This window comes from Pristis pectinata, chromosome 25 (assembly GCF_009764475.1).
Source record: "Pristis pectinata isolate sPriPec2 chromosome 25, sPriPec2.1.pri, whole genome shotgun sequence".
Taxonomy (NCBI): Eukaryota; Metazoa; Chordata; class Chondrichthyes; order Rhinopristiformes; family Pristidae; genus Pristis; species Pristis pectinata.
In genome coordinates, this window is record NC_067429.1 from 28,628,988 (window position 1) to 28,644,386 (window position 15,399).

Genomic DNA, 15,399 nt, shown 5'->3' on the forward strand with positions numbered 1-15,399 from the left:
GCTGGAGCTGTGAGGCAGCAGCTCTACCAGCTGCATCACAGAGACTTATCAGAATGGAACAGAGCTAAAATGGTTAATTCATCTTGCGCAGGTTGCACACATTTGGCCACATTTAACAATCGACAAAGATATTTAAAGGATTAAGAGGAATTGACAAGGTGGGTAACAAGCAAGTAAAAATGAGGGGCATAAACAAAATCAGGAGGCAACTTTTTACAAAAAGGATCATAGAAATCTGGAGCTCTCCCTCCCTAAGGACTGTGTTAATCAGATGTTTTAAGGTAGGTAGATTTTTATAAGATAAGGGGGCTCAAAGGTTTTAGAGTTGAATCAGTCAAGGATTAAATCAAATGGTAGAGCGGACAAGATGGACTGTGTGGCCTACTATTATTCCTTTGACCCCCCCCCCCCCCCCACCCCCGTCATTGCTTCATCAACCTTTGAGAACAATGCTTTGGTGCCATTGCCGTGACAATAAAACTCAATATTAGCAATTCTCTGTTAATGTTATGGAGCACTTGCCTTCACCAGTTATCTAAATGTATTGTAGAACCATTATCAGTTGCTGCACACACTTGCTTAACAACAACATTGACTGCAAGTAAAAGAGGAATTTTAGAAAAGGACCACAATACCCAAATCACTATGACAATGTTTACATTCTAACAAGTAGCTTGGTCAATGTCAAATACAATGGGATCCACTTTTTGAAAGACACCCTTTCTTCTGTCCTTTGTTCACTGGTCTTCCAGAGCAAGGTCTTGAACAAGTGCTACAAGCTGTCACGTCCTAAGACAGGCGTTGAAGATGGTGTGGCCACTCCAAAGCCTTCACGGCGAAGGGCCACAGTTTAAGGCCCTCCTGCCATTGCATGGTAAGTAGGTGGAATCTGTGTTAATCTCCAGGATATTTGCTCAACTGTTGTATATAAATGATAACTGATGTCATACTAACCTTAAGTGATCAGAATAACATGACTTGTGATGAAAATGTTGATTTGAATGTTCTGTATTATATACATTAGACATTTTTATGAATAAAGCATTCTTGAAATAAAGAAAAGACAGGGTCAATAGAGGATGTTTATGTGGGTCACACACATTGATGTGAAACCAAACCATTGTGCAGCTGAGGTGCAATGCATTCAAGCTTCAGATCTTTCCTTTGGGTTTCTCAACTAAAGACATTGGCTGCAAACTGTCAATAACAACAACTTACATTATATTTTTAGTGTAGTAGAACATCCAAAGGGGCTTCAAAGGAGTCTTTCCACACAACAGTTAACATTGAACCACTTAAGGGAATGTTAGGCTCGCTATCTATAAGCTTTGCCAAGCAGGTAGATTTTAAGCAGCACTTTAAATGAGATAAGAGGAAGAGAGGTTTAGAGAGGGAACACCAAAGCGTAAGAACTTGACAATTGAAGGCACAGCTGCCAATGATTAAATTCAAGGATCTATAAGGTCAGAATTGCTGGAAGACTGGTATCAGAAAGCTGCAGTGCCGGAGCAGGATGGAGAAAGGGAGGGGTGAGATCATGAAGGACTTTGATAACACAGGACTGAATCTTACAACTGTAGTTGTGTTTGACAGTAGGGATAATGGTGAAACATGCATGGTGGCCATTCGATGAGGGGCAGCAGTGTTGGATGGTCATGGATGCACAGAAGCTGGGTGTCTGAGTTATCAACAAAAAGGACGCTGGAGGAACTCAGCAGGTCAGGCAGCATCTGTGGAGGAAAATGGACAGTCAGCGTTTTGGGTTGGGACCCTTCATGTGGACTGCAGAGTTATCATTATTAGGTTAACACATGCATGGATGAGGGGTTTTAGTAGCAGATGAGATGAAATGTGGTTTGTTCTGGAGGTGGATGCAGTCAGTAATGGACTCTATACAGAGTCAGAAGCTCATTGCAGGGTCAAATCTCAAATTGTAGACTCCCTGGTTCAGCCAGGGAGAAGGATAGATTGGTGGCTAAGAAACAGTTAACGTCAGGGATTGAGAATAGTAGTATCAGTCTTCCAGTGATTACTAAACTTCTGCTCATCCAGTACTGGATGTCAGACAAACAACAGGCTAACTTGGAGAGAGGGGAAAGGTGGAAATATTGAGAGAGGTGGTGGTGAGGTCGAACTGCTTGGAAACCAACATTGCAGTTTTACTTGTCACCAAGGGGCAGTGTTTAGATGAGAAATAGAAGGTGCCAAGGAGAGATCCTTGAGTTGAACTGGAGACAATGGGGCAGGTGCGGGAAGAGAAGCCACTGCAGAGGATTCTCTGGCTATGACCGATGACCAGGTAAATAAGGATGGACCCAAGTGAATGCAGTCTCACTCAACTGAATGACAATAGGCTGCAGAGTGGCACAGCCAGCAGAGCTGCTGCCCCACAGCTCCTGCAATCTGCATTCAATCCTGACTTCAGGTGATGTCTATGTGGAGTTTGCATGTTCTCCCTGTGACCACATGGGTTTTCCCTGGCTGCTCTGGTTTCCTCACACATCCCAAAGACGTGTTGGTTAATGGGTTAATTGGCTGCTGTAAATTGCCTCCAGTGTGCAGGCGAGTGGTCGAATCTGGGGGAGTTGATAAGATTGAAAAGTGGAATTAATGTAGGATCAGTGTAAATGGGTGTTTGATGGTTGGCACGGACTCGTTTGGCCGAAGCGCCCGTTTTCATTCTGTACCGCTCTACAACTATAAGCGGTGTATGACAGACCACAGTAAAGTAGATCCAGGATATGACAGGATGGATTACCACTCTCAGAGTCACAGAGGATGTAATTCATGACTTGTGGGAAGAGTCATTTTGACCCATTGGCCAGGATAAAAACAGGACCAGTGGGATTCAATCATGGCATTCTGAGGAAAATGAACAATGTTTTGAGAGGCAACAAGCACATTCAAGGGCATTGGAGAAGAAAGAGAGGATGTTACTTGTGTGGTAATTTTTCTGGACATTTTATATAAAAACATAAAATGCTGTAAGTACTCAGCAAGTTAGACATCATCTGTGGAAATAAAAAACAGAGTAATGCTTCAGGTCGGAGACTCTTTTTCAGAACTGTTTTTGAGGAGGGGGTGATGGTGACATTTTAGGGGTGGCAGTTAAGGAAGAAGTGCTTATAGGGTTCCAGGAAGGGTCAGAGTGGGTCAGAGGCTTGGTGGGAACAGGGTCAAGGGGAAAAATGGGTGTTATGGACAAGATATGTTCAGAGAGATCGTGAGGAAATTTACCATTCATGAATCTCCAGTGCACAAAGGGAGTTATGACTGATCGCTGCATTCATGTCTGACAAGGTTAGAGGATGGCGGGAAAATTGAATCCTGAGATATGTCAGAGAGTTTTTAAAACTATTCCTTTATCTATTTTTTTTCAGGATCTGGGCATCATTGTCAAGATCAGCATTCACTAATTGTCCTTGAGAAGGTGATGTGAGCCACCCTCTTGAACCATTGCAGTCCTTCTGATGAAGGTGCTCCCATGGCACAGCTGCGTAGGGAGTTGCAGGACTTAGGCCCAGTAGTATGAAGGACTGGTAATATAATTCTAGGTCAGGTTAGTATTTGACTTGGAGAGGAACCTGCATTCTTCCTTCTTGGTGGTAGAAGTTGTGGGTTTGGGAGGTGCTGTTGGAATAGCCTGGGTGTGTAACTACAGCGAATTTTGTGGGTAGTGTACACTGCAACCACTGTGCTCCCGTGGTGGAGGGAATGAATCTCTAGGGTGGTGGATGGGCTACCAGTCAAGTGGGGTGATTTGTCCTGGATGGTGTTGACCTTCTTGAGAGTTGTTGGAACTGAACTCGTTCAGGCAAGTGGAGAGTATTCCATTACATACCTGACTTGTGTCTTGTAAATGGAAGAAAGTCTGTGGGGTGTCAGGTGAGTCACTACCCAATGGGATGCTCAGCCTTTGACCTGCTCCCGCAGTCCCAGTATTTATGTGGTTGGTTCAGGTTAATTTCTGATCAATGGTGACCCCAGAACGTTGATAATGGGGGACTTGGTAATGCCATGCCATCGAATAACAGGGGTAAATTGGAAATGGTCATTGCCTGGCACTTTTGTAGCTTATTTACTTGCTACTTATCAGCTCACGCTTGAATGTTATCTAAGTCCTGCTGAATGTGCGTATGGACTGGTTCATTTGCTTAGAAGTTGCATAGGTAATTGATCATTGTGTAATCAACAGTGAATATATGCACTTCTGACCTTACGATGGAAGGAAAGTCAACGATGAAGCAGTTTAAGATCACTGAGACCAGGACACCATCCTGAGAAATTCCCACAGTGATATCCTGGGATTGGGATGATTCACCTCCAACAAGCACAACCATCTCTTCCTTTGTACAAGGCATGACTCCAGTTGCTGGTCTGTTTCCCCCTTGACGTGGTAGTGAGATGAAGACTGTTGCAAATGAATATCTAAGGCAAACCCAATGGACATGCGCAGGGTGTACCAAGAAGGGCACAGTCACTCCCACATGAAGGACACACGCATTTGATTATTTATCTGTAACATTTAAAGCGCCCTTCTGAAAGCGGTCAAATTTAAATGCCTGTGAATGCGCCTGAAATGGGTTGCAGTCCATTAATGGCATCTTCAATGACGACAGTGCTTTGCTATCCAGTCCTTTCCCTGTCATCTCCATAGGGTTGAAGATGATTGACCATGCTATCTTCCATCAGCACCTTCAGTAAATAGGGCCTTGGTTTTAGTAATTTTGCAATCAAATTTTTGGATAACCTGTTAAATGGTTTAATGTCTTCTTAGGTGAATGCTAAAGATCCTAAGGCATGAGTCGGCTAAGAGGAGGGGAGTTCTCTCTTATATTCAAGCCAACATTTACCCTCAACCAATATCACGAAAGCAGGTGTTATGATTATTTGTCTCACTGCTGTTGGTTTTCCTTAACTAGTTGTTAAGCACTTTTGGGCATCCTGCGATCCTAAAAGGTACCATATATAAGTTTATATATAAGTTTTCTCTTTGAATTATCGAGTAATTCACAGCAGTAAAAAAATGCTGGAAATATTCAGCAAGTCAGGCAGCATTTGTGGAGAGAGAAACAAAATTTATGTGTCAGGTTAAAGACCTTTCTTTAGACCTTTCATTTAGATCATTGGTTGGAAACATTGACTCTGTTCCTCTCTCCAGAGATGCTATCTGACTTGCTGAGTATTTCAGTATTTTTTTGTTACTATTTCAGATACCCAACGTCTGCAATTTTTTTTGTCTTCAGGTTCTATATATCAAAAATTATATGAACAACCATGTTATTGCATAGTGTATTCTATTCAATTATTTGGCCCTACATTCAGTTACTGTATGAAATATTAGTAATCTTTGACAATGCTATATTCAGCATATAAGACAATAGAATGTCTCCAATCACTGTACTGTCCAAAACCAAATGGCCAATGGGAAGGATTGGGTTTGAGGATCTGATTAAGATTTGAGTCATTTTTTCTCTGTTTTCTGGTCAAAACGCCATTAAAGATCATAACACCCAGAGCTTTTAAATCTTAAGCATGCATAGTAGAAAATTCCACTGGAAAACCAGTCAATCCTGTTCAAAACCATATGGGTGTCTTTCCAAGCTTTATATCGGAGCTAGCTCGTACTTAGGCACATGAGGCTGCTAAACAAGAACTCATGGTGTTAGAGGCAAGGTACCAGCATAGATAGACAACTGCCTGACTGGCAGAAGGCAGAAAGTGGGGATAAAGGGGTCCTTTTCAGGATCGCTGCTGGTATCTCGTGGAGTTCTGCAGGGGTCAGCGTTGGGACTGTAACCTTTCACTTTATACATTAATGATCTGGATGAAGGAACTGACAGCATTGTAGCTAAGTTTGCACAGGGTACAAAGGTAGGTGGAGGGACAGGTAGTGTTGCGGGGGCAGGGAATCTACAGAAGGACTTGGACAGGTTAGGAGAGTGGGCAAAGAATTGGCAGATGGAATACAGCACAGGGAAGTGTGGGGTCATGCACTTTGGTAGGAAGAATAAAGGTGTAGACTATTTTCTAAATGGGGAGAGAATTCAGAAATCGGAGGTGCAAAGGGACTTGGGAGTCCTAGTTCAGGATTCCCTTAAGGTTAACACAGGTTGAGTCAGAAGTAAGGAAGGCAAATGCAATGTTAGCATTCATTTTGAGAGGACTAGAATATGTGAGCAAGGATGTAATGCTGAGGCTTTATAAGGCATTGGTCGAAGCGCATTTGGAATATTGTGAGCAATTTTGTGCTCTGTATCTAAGGAAAGATGTGCTGGCCCTGGAGAGGGTCCAGAGGAGGTTCACAAGAATATTCGCGGGAATGAAAGGTTTAATGTATGAGAAGCATTTGATGGCTCTGGGTCTGCACTCGATGGAGTTCAGAGGATGAGGAGGGATCTCACTGAAACTTTCTGAATACTGAAAGGCCTGGATAGAGTGGACGTGGAGAGGATAGGATCTGAGGGCACAGCCTCTGAATAAAGGGATGCCCTTTTAAACCTGAGATAAGGGGGAATTTCTTCAGCCAGGGGGTGGTGAATCTGTGGAATTCCTTGCCACAGAGGGCTGCAGAGGCCAAATCATTGGGTGTATTTAAGGCAGAGATTGGTAGGTTCTTGATTGGTAAAGGGGTTAAGGGTTACGGAAAGAAGGCAGGAGAATGGGGTTGAAAAAATCAGCCATGATTGAATGGTGGAGCAGAATCGATGGGCCGAATGGTCTAATTCTGCTCCTATATCTCATGATATTTGGCTTATTTCAAATTATTCATCAAGCCTACGTAACGTAAACTACTGAGAACACTGCAGAAGTATCTCAATTTGCTGTCACAGACATATTTCATTAGTGAGAAAGGGGTTTGAGAACGACATTTGCTCTTGATAAAGACCCATTGAGATGTTCATATCCAAGATTCCTCCTGGAGATTTTAAACTGAGACCCTGACCGCAGTCTGAGGGTTATAAATATCCCATGGGAATACTTGAAAGAACAGATTTTTGCCCAGTATTTATCCTTCAACCTATATCAGTGAAGAATGTTATCTGGTCTTTTTAACATCAGCTTTTGGAAGACCTTGCTGCATATAAATATGCGTTTTCCGCACTCCCAACACCAAACAAATATAGACTTTAATGGCTGCTTGGTCCTTGAGGATGTTCTAAGTTTATGGAAGGTGCTGTCTAAATCAAACCTTCCCTTTTAAGGTGGAGAGAGTGGAGGGAGATTCTCAAAAACCAAAAGACATTGCGTCTGGTTTGTTCACTTCACCCCCCCCCCCCCCCCCCCACCACACACACACACACACACACACACAGATGAAAATTAAGCTGCCTTAAAACCACTTGGGTGGCAACCCTGATACCAAGTCTGAGTTGAAGTGTTCATGTAGTTGCTGAGGCTCATTGACCCCCCCCCAAACCCATGCTGGAAACAGAACCCGAAACAGCCTCACTTCCCTGGCGGTGGAGGAAATCAATTGCAGTAAGTTGTTAATTTGTGCACACAGGGAGCAGATGGCCGAGCAGTGTGTGGGTGAGTGGGGCTGCTCCCCGGGTCAGGGCTCCCGAGGGAGGGGAGGTGGAGGGGAGGTGGAGGGGAGGGGAGGTGGGGGGGGGGGGGGCTGCTGCTGCCTGTGATCTCGCGAGAGGACACACTCGGCTTTATTGTTGATTAACTTTTAATCGGCTCGGCGGCCCCCTCTCCCGGGCCGGGACATCCTCGCTTTAAGAGCCAGGGCTGTTGGGGAGAGGGGGGGGGGGGTACCGCTCCGCTCCGCTCCGGGGGCAGCTTCAGGCCGGATGCGGCGCCGCTCACCCCCCGTAACTCCCGCCGCCCGGGGCTGAGCCTCCTGTCATCAGCCCAGGCCCGCCGCCGTGTGTGGGAGCCGAGCGGGGCCGCCAGCCGGCACCAGGTGAGCGGGGCGGCGAACAGGCCTCGGGGTGGGGGGACGGGGGGTGCCGTGCGGCCGGCCGGCCGGCGGGGCGGCAGCAGGTGTCTGCGGCCGGGTCGGGCCCGTCTCCCCCGGACTCTGAGTGGAAACACCGCCGCCTCCCTGAGGTAACCCTCGGCTCCAGGCCTGAGGCCTGGGGGGGGGGGCTCGGCCGGAGAGGCGGCCGGGGGTTGCGGGCGGTGGGACGGGTGAGGCGGGAGGTGGAGGGGGGGTGATGTTTTATTCCCCCCCCCCCCCGGGACTCGGTCCTTATTTAACCCCCCCCCCCGTTCCCTCCGCTGCCAAATAGTGTCCGCCGACCATGGCAGCGCGCATGCGCTGCCGTCGGGCGGCTGGGGTTCCCGGGAACTGCGCCTGCGCATCGCCGCCTGGCCGAGCGCTGACCGCTCGCCGCATGCGCAGCCGCCTGGCGTGGGGACTGCGCCTGCGCACGAGTCGCAGTGGCAGAACCCTTGCGAAATAGTGAGTTGAATGGGACCTGCTGCTGGGGGCCGGGGCCGGGCCGGGCCGGGCCGGGAGCGGGGCGGGGGCCCGGGGCACAAGCCCTCGGTACAGGAGGCACACTGACTGCGGGGATGCTGTCTGTCCAAACCCTCCCCGAAACTTGTCAAACCCACCCCCCCCCCTCTGTCCCCACCCCCACCTTCTCTCTCCCCTCCCTCCAGTCTGGCTCTACAAAGTAATTTTATCTTTAACGACATCATTATAGATGTAAAGTCTGGCCTACGTGTTGTTAGAGATTCAGTCTTTTTGCGCTTCTATACTTTGTTTGAGTAGGGAAGCCTGGGTTGGACATATCCAGCTTGTTTAAAGTGCACTGTAGATTATGCACAGCCTTGTTTTTTTTAAAATGGAATTAAATGATGAAAGCTGTGCCAACCTTTCAAGGCATACTTTCTCTGTACACTATTTTTAGCTTTCATAATTTGAAGCTTTTAAATGTTGTATAGTAATTAGATGTGGGTATACATTCTGTTTTCATGATTGGTAAGGTGGAGGATTTGATCTGAACATTGCGTGAGCTGCGTGTATATTTTTTTTCAAAAATTCCTTTTGAAATGTTTAAAATTTTGAATTGCTGAATGTAAATTTTTCATATTTCTCGGCTGATTTCACTGATTCAGACCTTGAGATGAATCTTATGCATTTATGAAGGGTTCACCAACTGCTTGTCAGTTACACTGTTAGTTGTGACTTTAATTCTACCAGCAGAAAAGATGGAAGGAAGTCTTAATGCCGATGATGAAAATATGCACAGGGCTAGTTCACAGATATTAATGTCTATAGTCTTAACATTTTTCAGAAGGTGGAAGAGAATAATGAATCAATGCATTTGATATAATTGGTCCAGTGAACTCTATAGGGTATTTGCAGAAATTCATTCAGCATTGGCTTGTGCTTGAATGAATGGGAAATGATTTTCATGTGGAGCTGGAACAGAGTAGCTGATTCAAGCCTTAGAAAGTCGAGATACTAGTCTATTTTTCTCTCCCTTCATTGTCTCATAAAGATATCAGATCTTGTATCTACCTGAGCTATGATATGTTCTGCATGCCTTTTACAATATAGAATGACTCTGACCATAAACGGACTTAATTTTCTATCTATGAGCATTCTTTTAATTCTCTAGATATTTAATATTTTTATGATTTTTTTTGAGCTGCTAAATATTACTCATTCAGGCTTCATATTGTCTGGGTTTTTAACATAATTAATGTGAGGAATCAAATGATTTTTCATAAGTCATTTGCCAAGTGGTATAGAAATTGAATTGAATGGTCTTTTATTATGCTTGGCATGGTCTTGTAATCTTGTTCCTTTTTTTTGTTGAAAGTAAACCAGAATATATTTGGAGCACTTGCTTGTTCATTGGCGTATAAGTTAAGTTTGTTATTTCTTAAGGAACAACTGCTGTTGTGTTCTCTCTCTCTCCTTGTCAAACTTTTCCGAAAATATTGTTTTGACATTTGAAACAAGATGAAGGCTGTTTTATTAAATGGAATAGGTGGAAACGGAGTGAAGAAGTGAATTTTAATCTTGGAGGTTGTGCTTCATATTTTGTCGTGCATTGAGTCAATATATTAAATCTATAATCCAGATTCATCCTGCACCAAAAGTAATCTATAATACAAGTTTTAAACTAATACTTTAGGATATATTTGCTAGTGTTGATTGACATATTGGACTTTGGTATTGAGGTTAGTTATGGTGCATATTTGGAAAGTGTCAAATTTGACTACTTGTTGTTTTGGGTGCACAAAGGAGCTGATGTAATAGAGGATCGTTAATGGGTTTTGACAGATCTTTAGTCCGAACTTGGGCCATGCATTTCAGTGTTATGAGTTGATGTGGGGCTTGCCAAAGATGGTTTCAGGGCTCCAGAGTATGTTCCGAGGCACACAAATGACCCAATGTCTTTGCAAATATTTTCTTCTGAGATGGGGAGATATTGTGTTTTAATTGCATCAAATCCTACTAGTATTAATAATTACAGATTGCTCGATCCTGCTGCTAGAAGGCTTTAGAGAAGTGATGATGTGATAAATATTGGTAAAAGCCTTGTCAAAACTTGCATGTGTTGGTACCTTGAGTCATGTGATCAGGCAGGAAGTTCTAGCAACCCTTGTGGGCATGAATTAAGTGTGTGAAGTATTTTGAATTTTTGTTTTCATCTTTTCCTATAAAGCTGCAAACTGCATTTTCAGAAATATTGCATGTGCTGTTTAAGAGCTTGAAGCTTGTAACCTTAGAGTTCCTGTTATATATGCAGATTAAATACTTTAAAATTTGGGTTAGTGCAGATGTACTATTTTCAAATATAACTTTTGCAACAAAAACTTTCATAGGCTGGAATTTTCTAGTGTTAGAGACTTCAGTGAAGGACCAAAGCCCACTGTTCAAGGCAATGTCAAGGTTGTGGAGATAGGAGAAGGAACATAATGTCCCTTCCTCTCATAGATCGGGTGGAGGGGGAGTGACGTTCTTGACCAAATTACCATGAATGGAGCAAGCTTGATGGCTTGAAAGGCTTTTTTTCCTTCTTAATCAGGATTGTCTGATGTTGCTAAGCGAAGTGTGAATGAAAGTATATAAGGGATCAATACTGTAGGGCAAAATATAATCTTAGCCATTATATTGCAATCCAGTGAAAAATTGAGACCAGTAGGCACCTGGACTTATTCCATTTTTTAAAATATTTATATTTTGGAATCCTACCAGCTTGGACTATAATAGCGCAAAATGTCAAATTTCTAGGATGTGACAGAAGATGAGGCTAGTATCCTAGGATTTTGAAGGTATCTATTGCTGGGAGAGAGGGAAAGTCCTTGTAATTATAGACTGGTCTCCAGAATATCATTAATGGGTAAATCTTTAGAGACCATGATGCTTTTGGACCATGACCAAAAGCTGATGTATGTGAAGCAGAGTATGTTCAATGGAGTTTCTTATTGGGTACAGTATATTGACAAAGAAAATGTGTTGGCTGTGTGAGTATAGATTTTCCGTGATGCGTATATGGGTTGTGATGATGTATTGCTGCATAGGAGGATTGGTGATACCACCAAGGAATGGCAAGTAGGTTAAAATACTGGACAGAATAATGGTTAATAAATGTTTCAGACAGGAGGTGCAGACGTCAGTGTCAGGAACACTGTTCATCACAATGACCTGCACTTAGTTTTAAGGGCATAAGATTAAACTACACAGATGCCACAGAAAAACATAGCTAGCAGAAAGGGTGTCTGAAATACTTGGGTAGGTATCTGATGAAAGGAGAAATGTGTGCGGATGTTGAATGAGGCGACGTGCCCTAACTGACAAAACTTTTTATTTTAAAAAAATTGTTGTGGAGTTGAGGGACAGAAAACAAAAATGTATAAATAAATTGATCATTTGTTGTAATAGAGTTAAGCATTTGGGGTTACTACTAATAGCAGGTTTAAATGAAAAGAGCAGAGAGATGGATCAATCCAAATTATTGGTTAGGCCACAGTTAGAATGTGATGTCTAGCTTTGTGCACATTGTAAAAGGAATCATGTCAAGACCACAGGGGAGGAAATACAGAAGAGATGTTCTAAATGACACCAGGAATGAGGATTTTGCTGCATATGTAAAGAAAATGTTCATCACAAGAGATCTGAGGTGAATATTCCAATTTGAAGGGGTTTTTATGGCGGTAATCCTTTTAATAAAATTGTTTCCACAGTTTAACAAATTGGTAACGGAAGGCAATAGACTTCTTACTTTTGTAAGAACAAAGAGGTATGTAGGAAATTTTTTTTGCTCAGTAGGATTGCGAAGATGCAGAATAACTGACTGTAAACTGGAGCAAGCAGGATTTATAACATCTCTTTTAAGAGAAGTAGATAAATATTTAATAAAGGGAAATTTTAAAGGAGAGTAGGAGAAAAGATCAAAGGAACAGGATTTGGTGGACAGCTCTTTCTTAGTAGGCCCAGCAGCTTCATTCTCTGCTGTAAAATTCTCTGTGATTCTCCTTGGCAATGTTCTATGACAGTGCAGACAGGAAGTGTGTGTCGTCTTAAGATGAAGTAGGGCTCGACAGTGAAGGATGGTTAGACCAGGGCATGAGGTATTATTCAGTCCCTATTTTTTAAATTATCCTTTAACTTTTGAAATGTCTTTGTTTTTCTCCCTCATCACCCTGAGGTTGAATCAATCAGTGCAGACCTGCAGCTAAAACAAATGTTTTTTTTCTCCCCCTTCCATTTTCCCCTCCCCCACCCCACCCTTAGTGTCTTTTAAGGGATAATGCTTTGAACCAGGTTTTGTGTACGTACATGGAATGCAGACCATTAAACCATTCTAACAATCTAATATGAATCTCTGCATCACATCTTTACAAACCGGATGGGAAATGAGTTTTCTTTTTAAACAAAAAATTCAGTGCTCAAAATATGTATCTGATAAATGATTTGAATGATTGTCCTTGGACGGAATATATTCGCATAAAGGCAGATCCACAGCCCCTTTTATAAAATGCTACTTGGGAGTAAGGCTGAAGAGCCTGTTCATTATAAGGTGAGCCTGCTTTGGTTCATAATTCTGAGCTCCACTGTCTTGTTTCTCAAAACTGTACATGTCATTTCTAAAGTCTCCATTTTGGTTAAAGTTGAAGGTCTATTCAATACACAGTGTATACAGGATTGGATGCTTGTCATGGCCATATGCCGTTCTAATGTGTGTATTCAAAGGAACTATTTGCTGTAAGTATGGTGCTTATCTCATGAGAAATAGTGATGTGCATTCCACAGATCATTAGAAGCCCATCTTCACACTGTGGTACTTTGTATGTTTGATACCTGCAAGTTCTGTTTGCAATTCTGTACTATTTTTTATTCTTTTGAAATGTCTCTGCTTCAAATTTGTTATTGTTTTCGAAGTGTTTGGTTACTTTTGAAAATTTGTGGTTTCAAACAAAAGTCTAATTGCTATACCATCTCTGTTTGAAGACCCCAATGGTCAGGCATTGGGTAACAAGTAATTAGTATCTTGTGTTTAATTTTTTTTAATTAGTTTAAGTTGGCATATTTCAAAGTTTGTTATTATTTCCTTCTTGCTTTTGTGTTTCGCCTGAAACCTTTAAGTTACCACCTTTCCTTGTTCCACTTTTGTAGCTGACAGTATTTCTACAATCTTAAGTAACTAAATGAGAACAGAGGCTTTCAGCTGTGCACTGGTGCAAGTTAGTTTGAGTTGTTCCCTTGAGGTAAAAAATCCCAAGTGCATTTTTATTAATTTTAGTGATTTGCATTGTATTATCTTTGAACCCTAACTCCACTCATATCCTGGAGTAAAATTTCATCTAAACTTTTGTGCTGTGCAGGTGTTTTTTTTAAATAATGGTTGTGACATTAGTGCAAATGTCCTTGTTCTCTTTTCCCGTGATGCAAAAGTCTCTAGTGTGTTCATTACATTGAAATTTGTTGCTATTTGTGTGCTTGCTTGTATGCTTAACTACTGCTTTATCCAACCTTAATTTTAGGAAGTGCTTTAGCATTAGATCTGCGTGAGTCTTAATTTTTAAATTGCAATCTACCCAAACAATGGGCTTTTTCTAGTAATGAATTTCCTTGAATCTTCCTCGAATGCTAAACTTTGTGTGTGCGCATTTAATTTTGTTCCATTTTGCTCAATTGTTTAGAATGCTTTTAAATCAACGGCTTCTTTGTCTGGACTTGGGATCCTCGTGGCTTTTTGTGATTTGCAGCAGTGAGCACACTGTTTCTTACTATTTGGAAAGGGTGGATGGTGAGGGTCTTGTTTCCTTCGGGAAAGATGAGCTGCCCAGGTATGAATAGTACAGGAATTGAGGATAAAACTGGGGTTTTGTTAGCTGATGCTCGAACAGCTCCATTCAGGATAAAATAAACCTGGAATGAAAATACAAGCTGCTGTTATTTATTTATTCCATCTTGAAGATGCTCTTCAGTTTGTTGAGATGGTTTTTTTTTTCTTCAATTATGTTTGATACCCTGATGTCGGACTGGGTTAAAGCTGCTCCTGTGAATGCATTTTGTTGATTTGCCTCATTATTCTGTGACTGGAAAACAAACTGGATGCAGCAATTTTAGGTTTAATACAACAGAAAGTCACCATGTCTGGTGTGCTCTGAGAAAGCGACATCTTTAACTGGTCTGTATGCTTTAATAATGACAAAGGACGTGTTGTGTCTTTAATTAGCAAGCAGGGCACACTCCTTGGGTTTGAGTGTATGACCCAACCCAGCTGAAAAAAGTAGTTCCAGAAATGCAACCTGAGCAGATTTTTTTTTGTTGGAAAACTGCAAAGGAAGGGGCTGGAGGAAAAACAAACAGTCTAGCTTCAGAGATTTGAAGTGGGTTGTGTTGGGGTGTGGTGAGAAATCTAGAATAAAAGGCCTAATTGTAGGATGAATGTAATATATATCAAATGTTTAAAAATATAATTGAGTCCAAATGTTAGGATAGAATGAAATTCTGTTCCACTCAGCATGCAGTACATGTGCATTATGTTAAATGTGTAATGTAATACATTTGCTCCATGCCAAAAATTGAGATTCTGTTTTAGAAAGTTCAGTATTCTGCCATTTGATTTTTGAGTTAATACTATAATCCAGTCCTTCGAACATAACACCATCTTATTCTGTGTTTTCTCTGTGTACGTGTAGTGTATCTGATGCCCACTTGTTCTCACTTTTCCTCATACTCCTTCCTGAGTAGACTTGCTTAACCAAGCAAATGCTGTACTAAATGCAGATATTTTGTTTCTTGCTTTTCAATACAGGATCTTAGTTGGGGGATAATTATTTGTATTACACATGATTTTCTCTCCCTTGTGGCAATGTCCATATTTCACAGAAATGAGAGTCCTTTGCAGGACAGTGGCATCAGCTGAATCATTCTACAGTCTTCTCATTTTACACCAAATATTTTGGATGATTCAT

General features: G+C 42.2%; 1 protein-coding gene across 6 annotated transcripts in view; it reads left to right on the plus strand.

Moving 5' to 3' along the window:
* Positions 1–7,518: 7,518 nt before the first annotated feature.
* Positions 7,519–15,399, plus strand: part of tlk2 (tousled-like kinase 2) — a 136,436-nt gene continuing 128,555 nt past the window's right edge. For 4 of the 6 annotated variants that reach the window (XM_052038447.1, XM_052038454.1, XM_052038455.1 and 1 more), the window contains exon 1: positions 7,745–7,912. The gene's annotated coding sequence lies outside the window, so the exon portion shown is untranslated. Of the gene's footprint in view, positions 7,534–7,744; positions 7,913–15,399 lie in introns of those variants that run through there. The other 2 variants (XM_052038450.1, XM_052038448.1) reach the window with 2 other exon arrangements.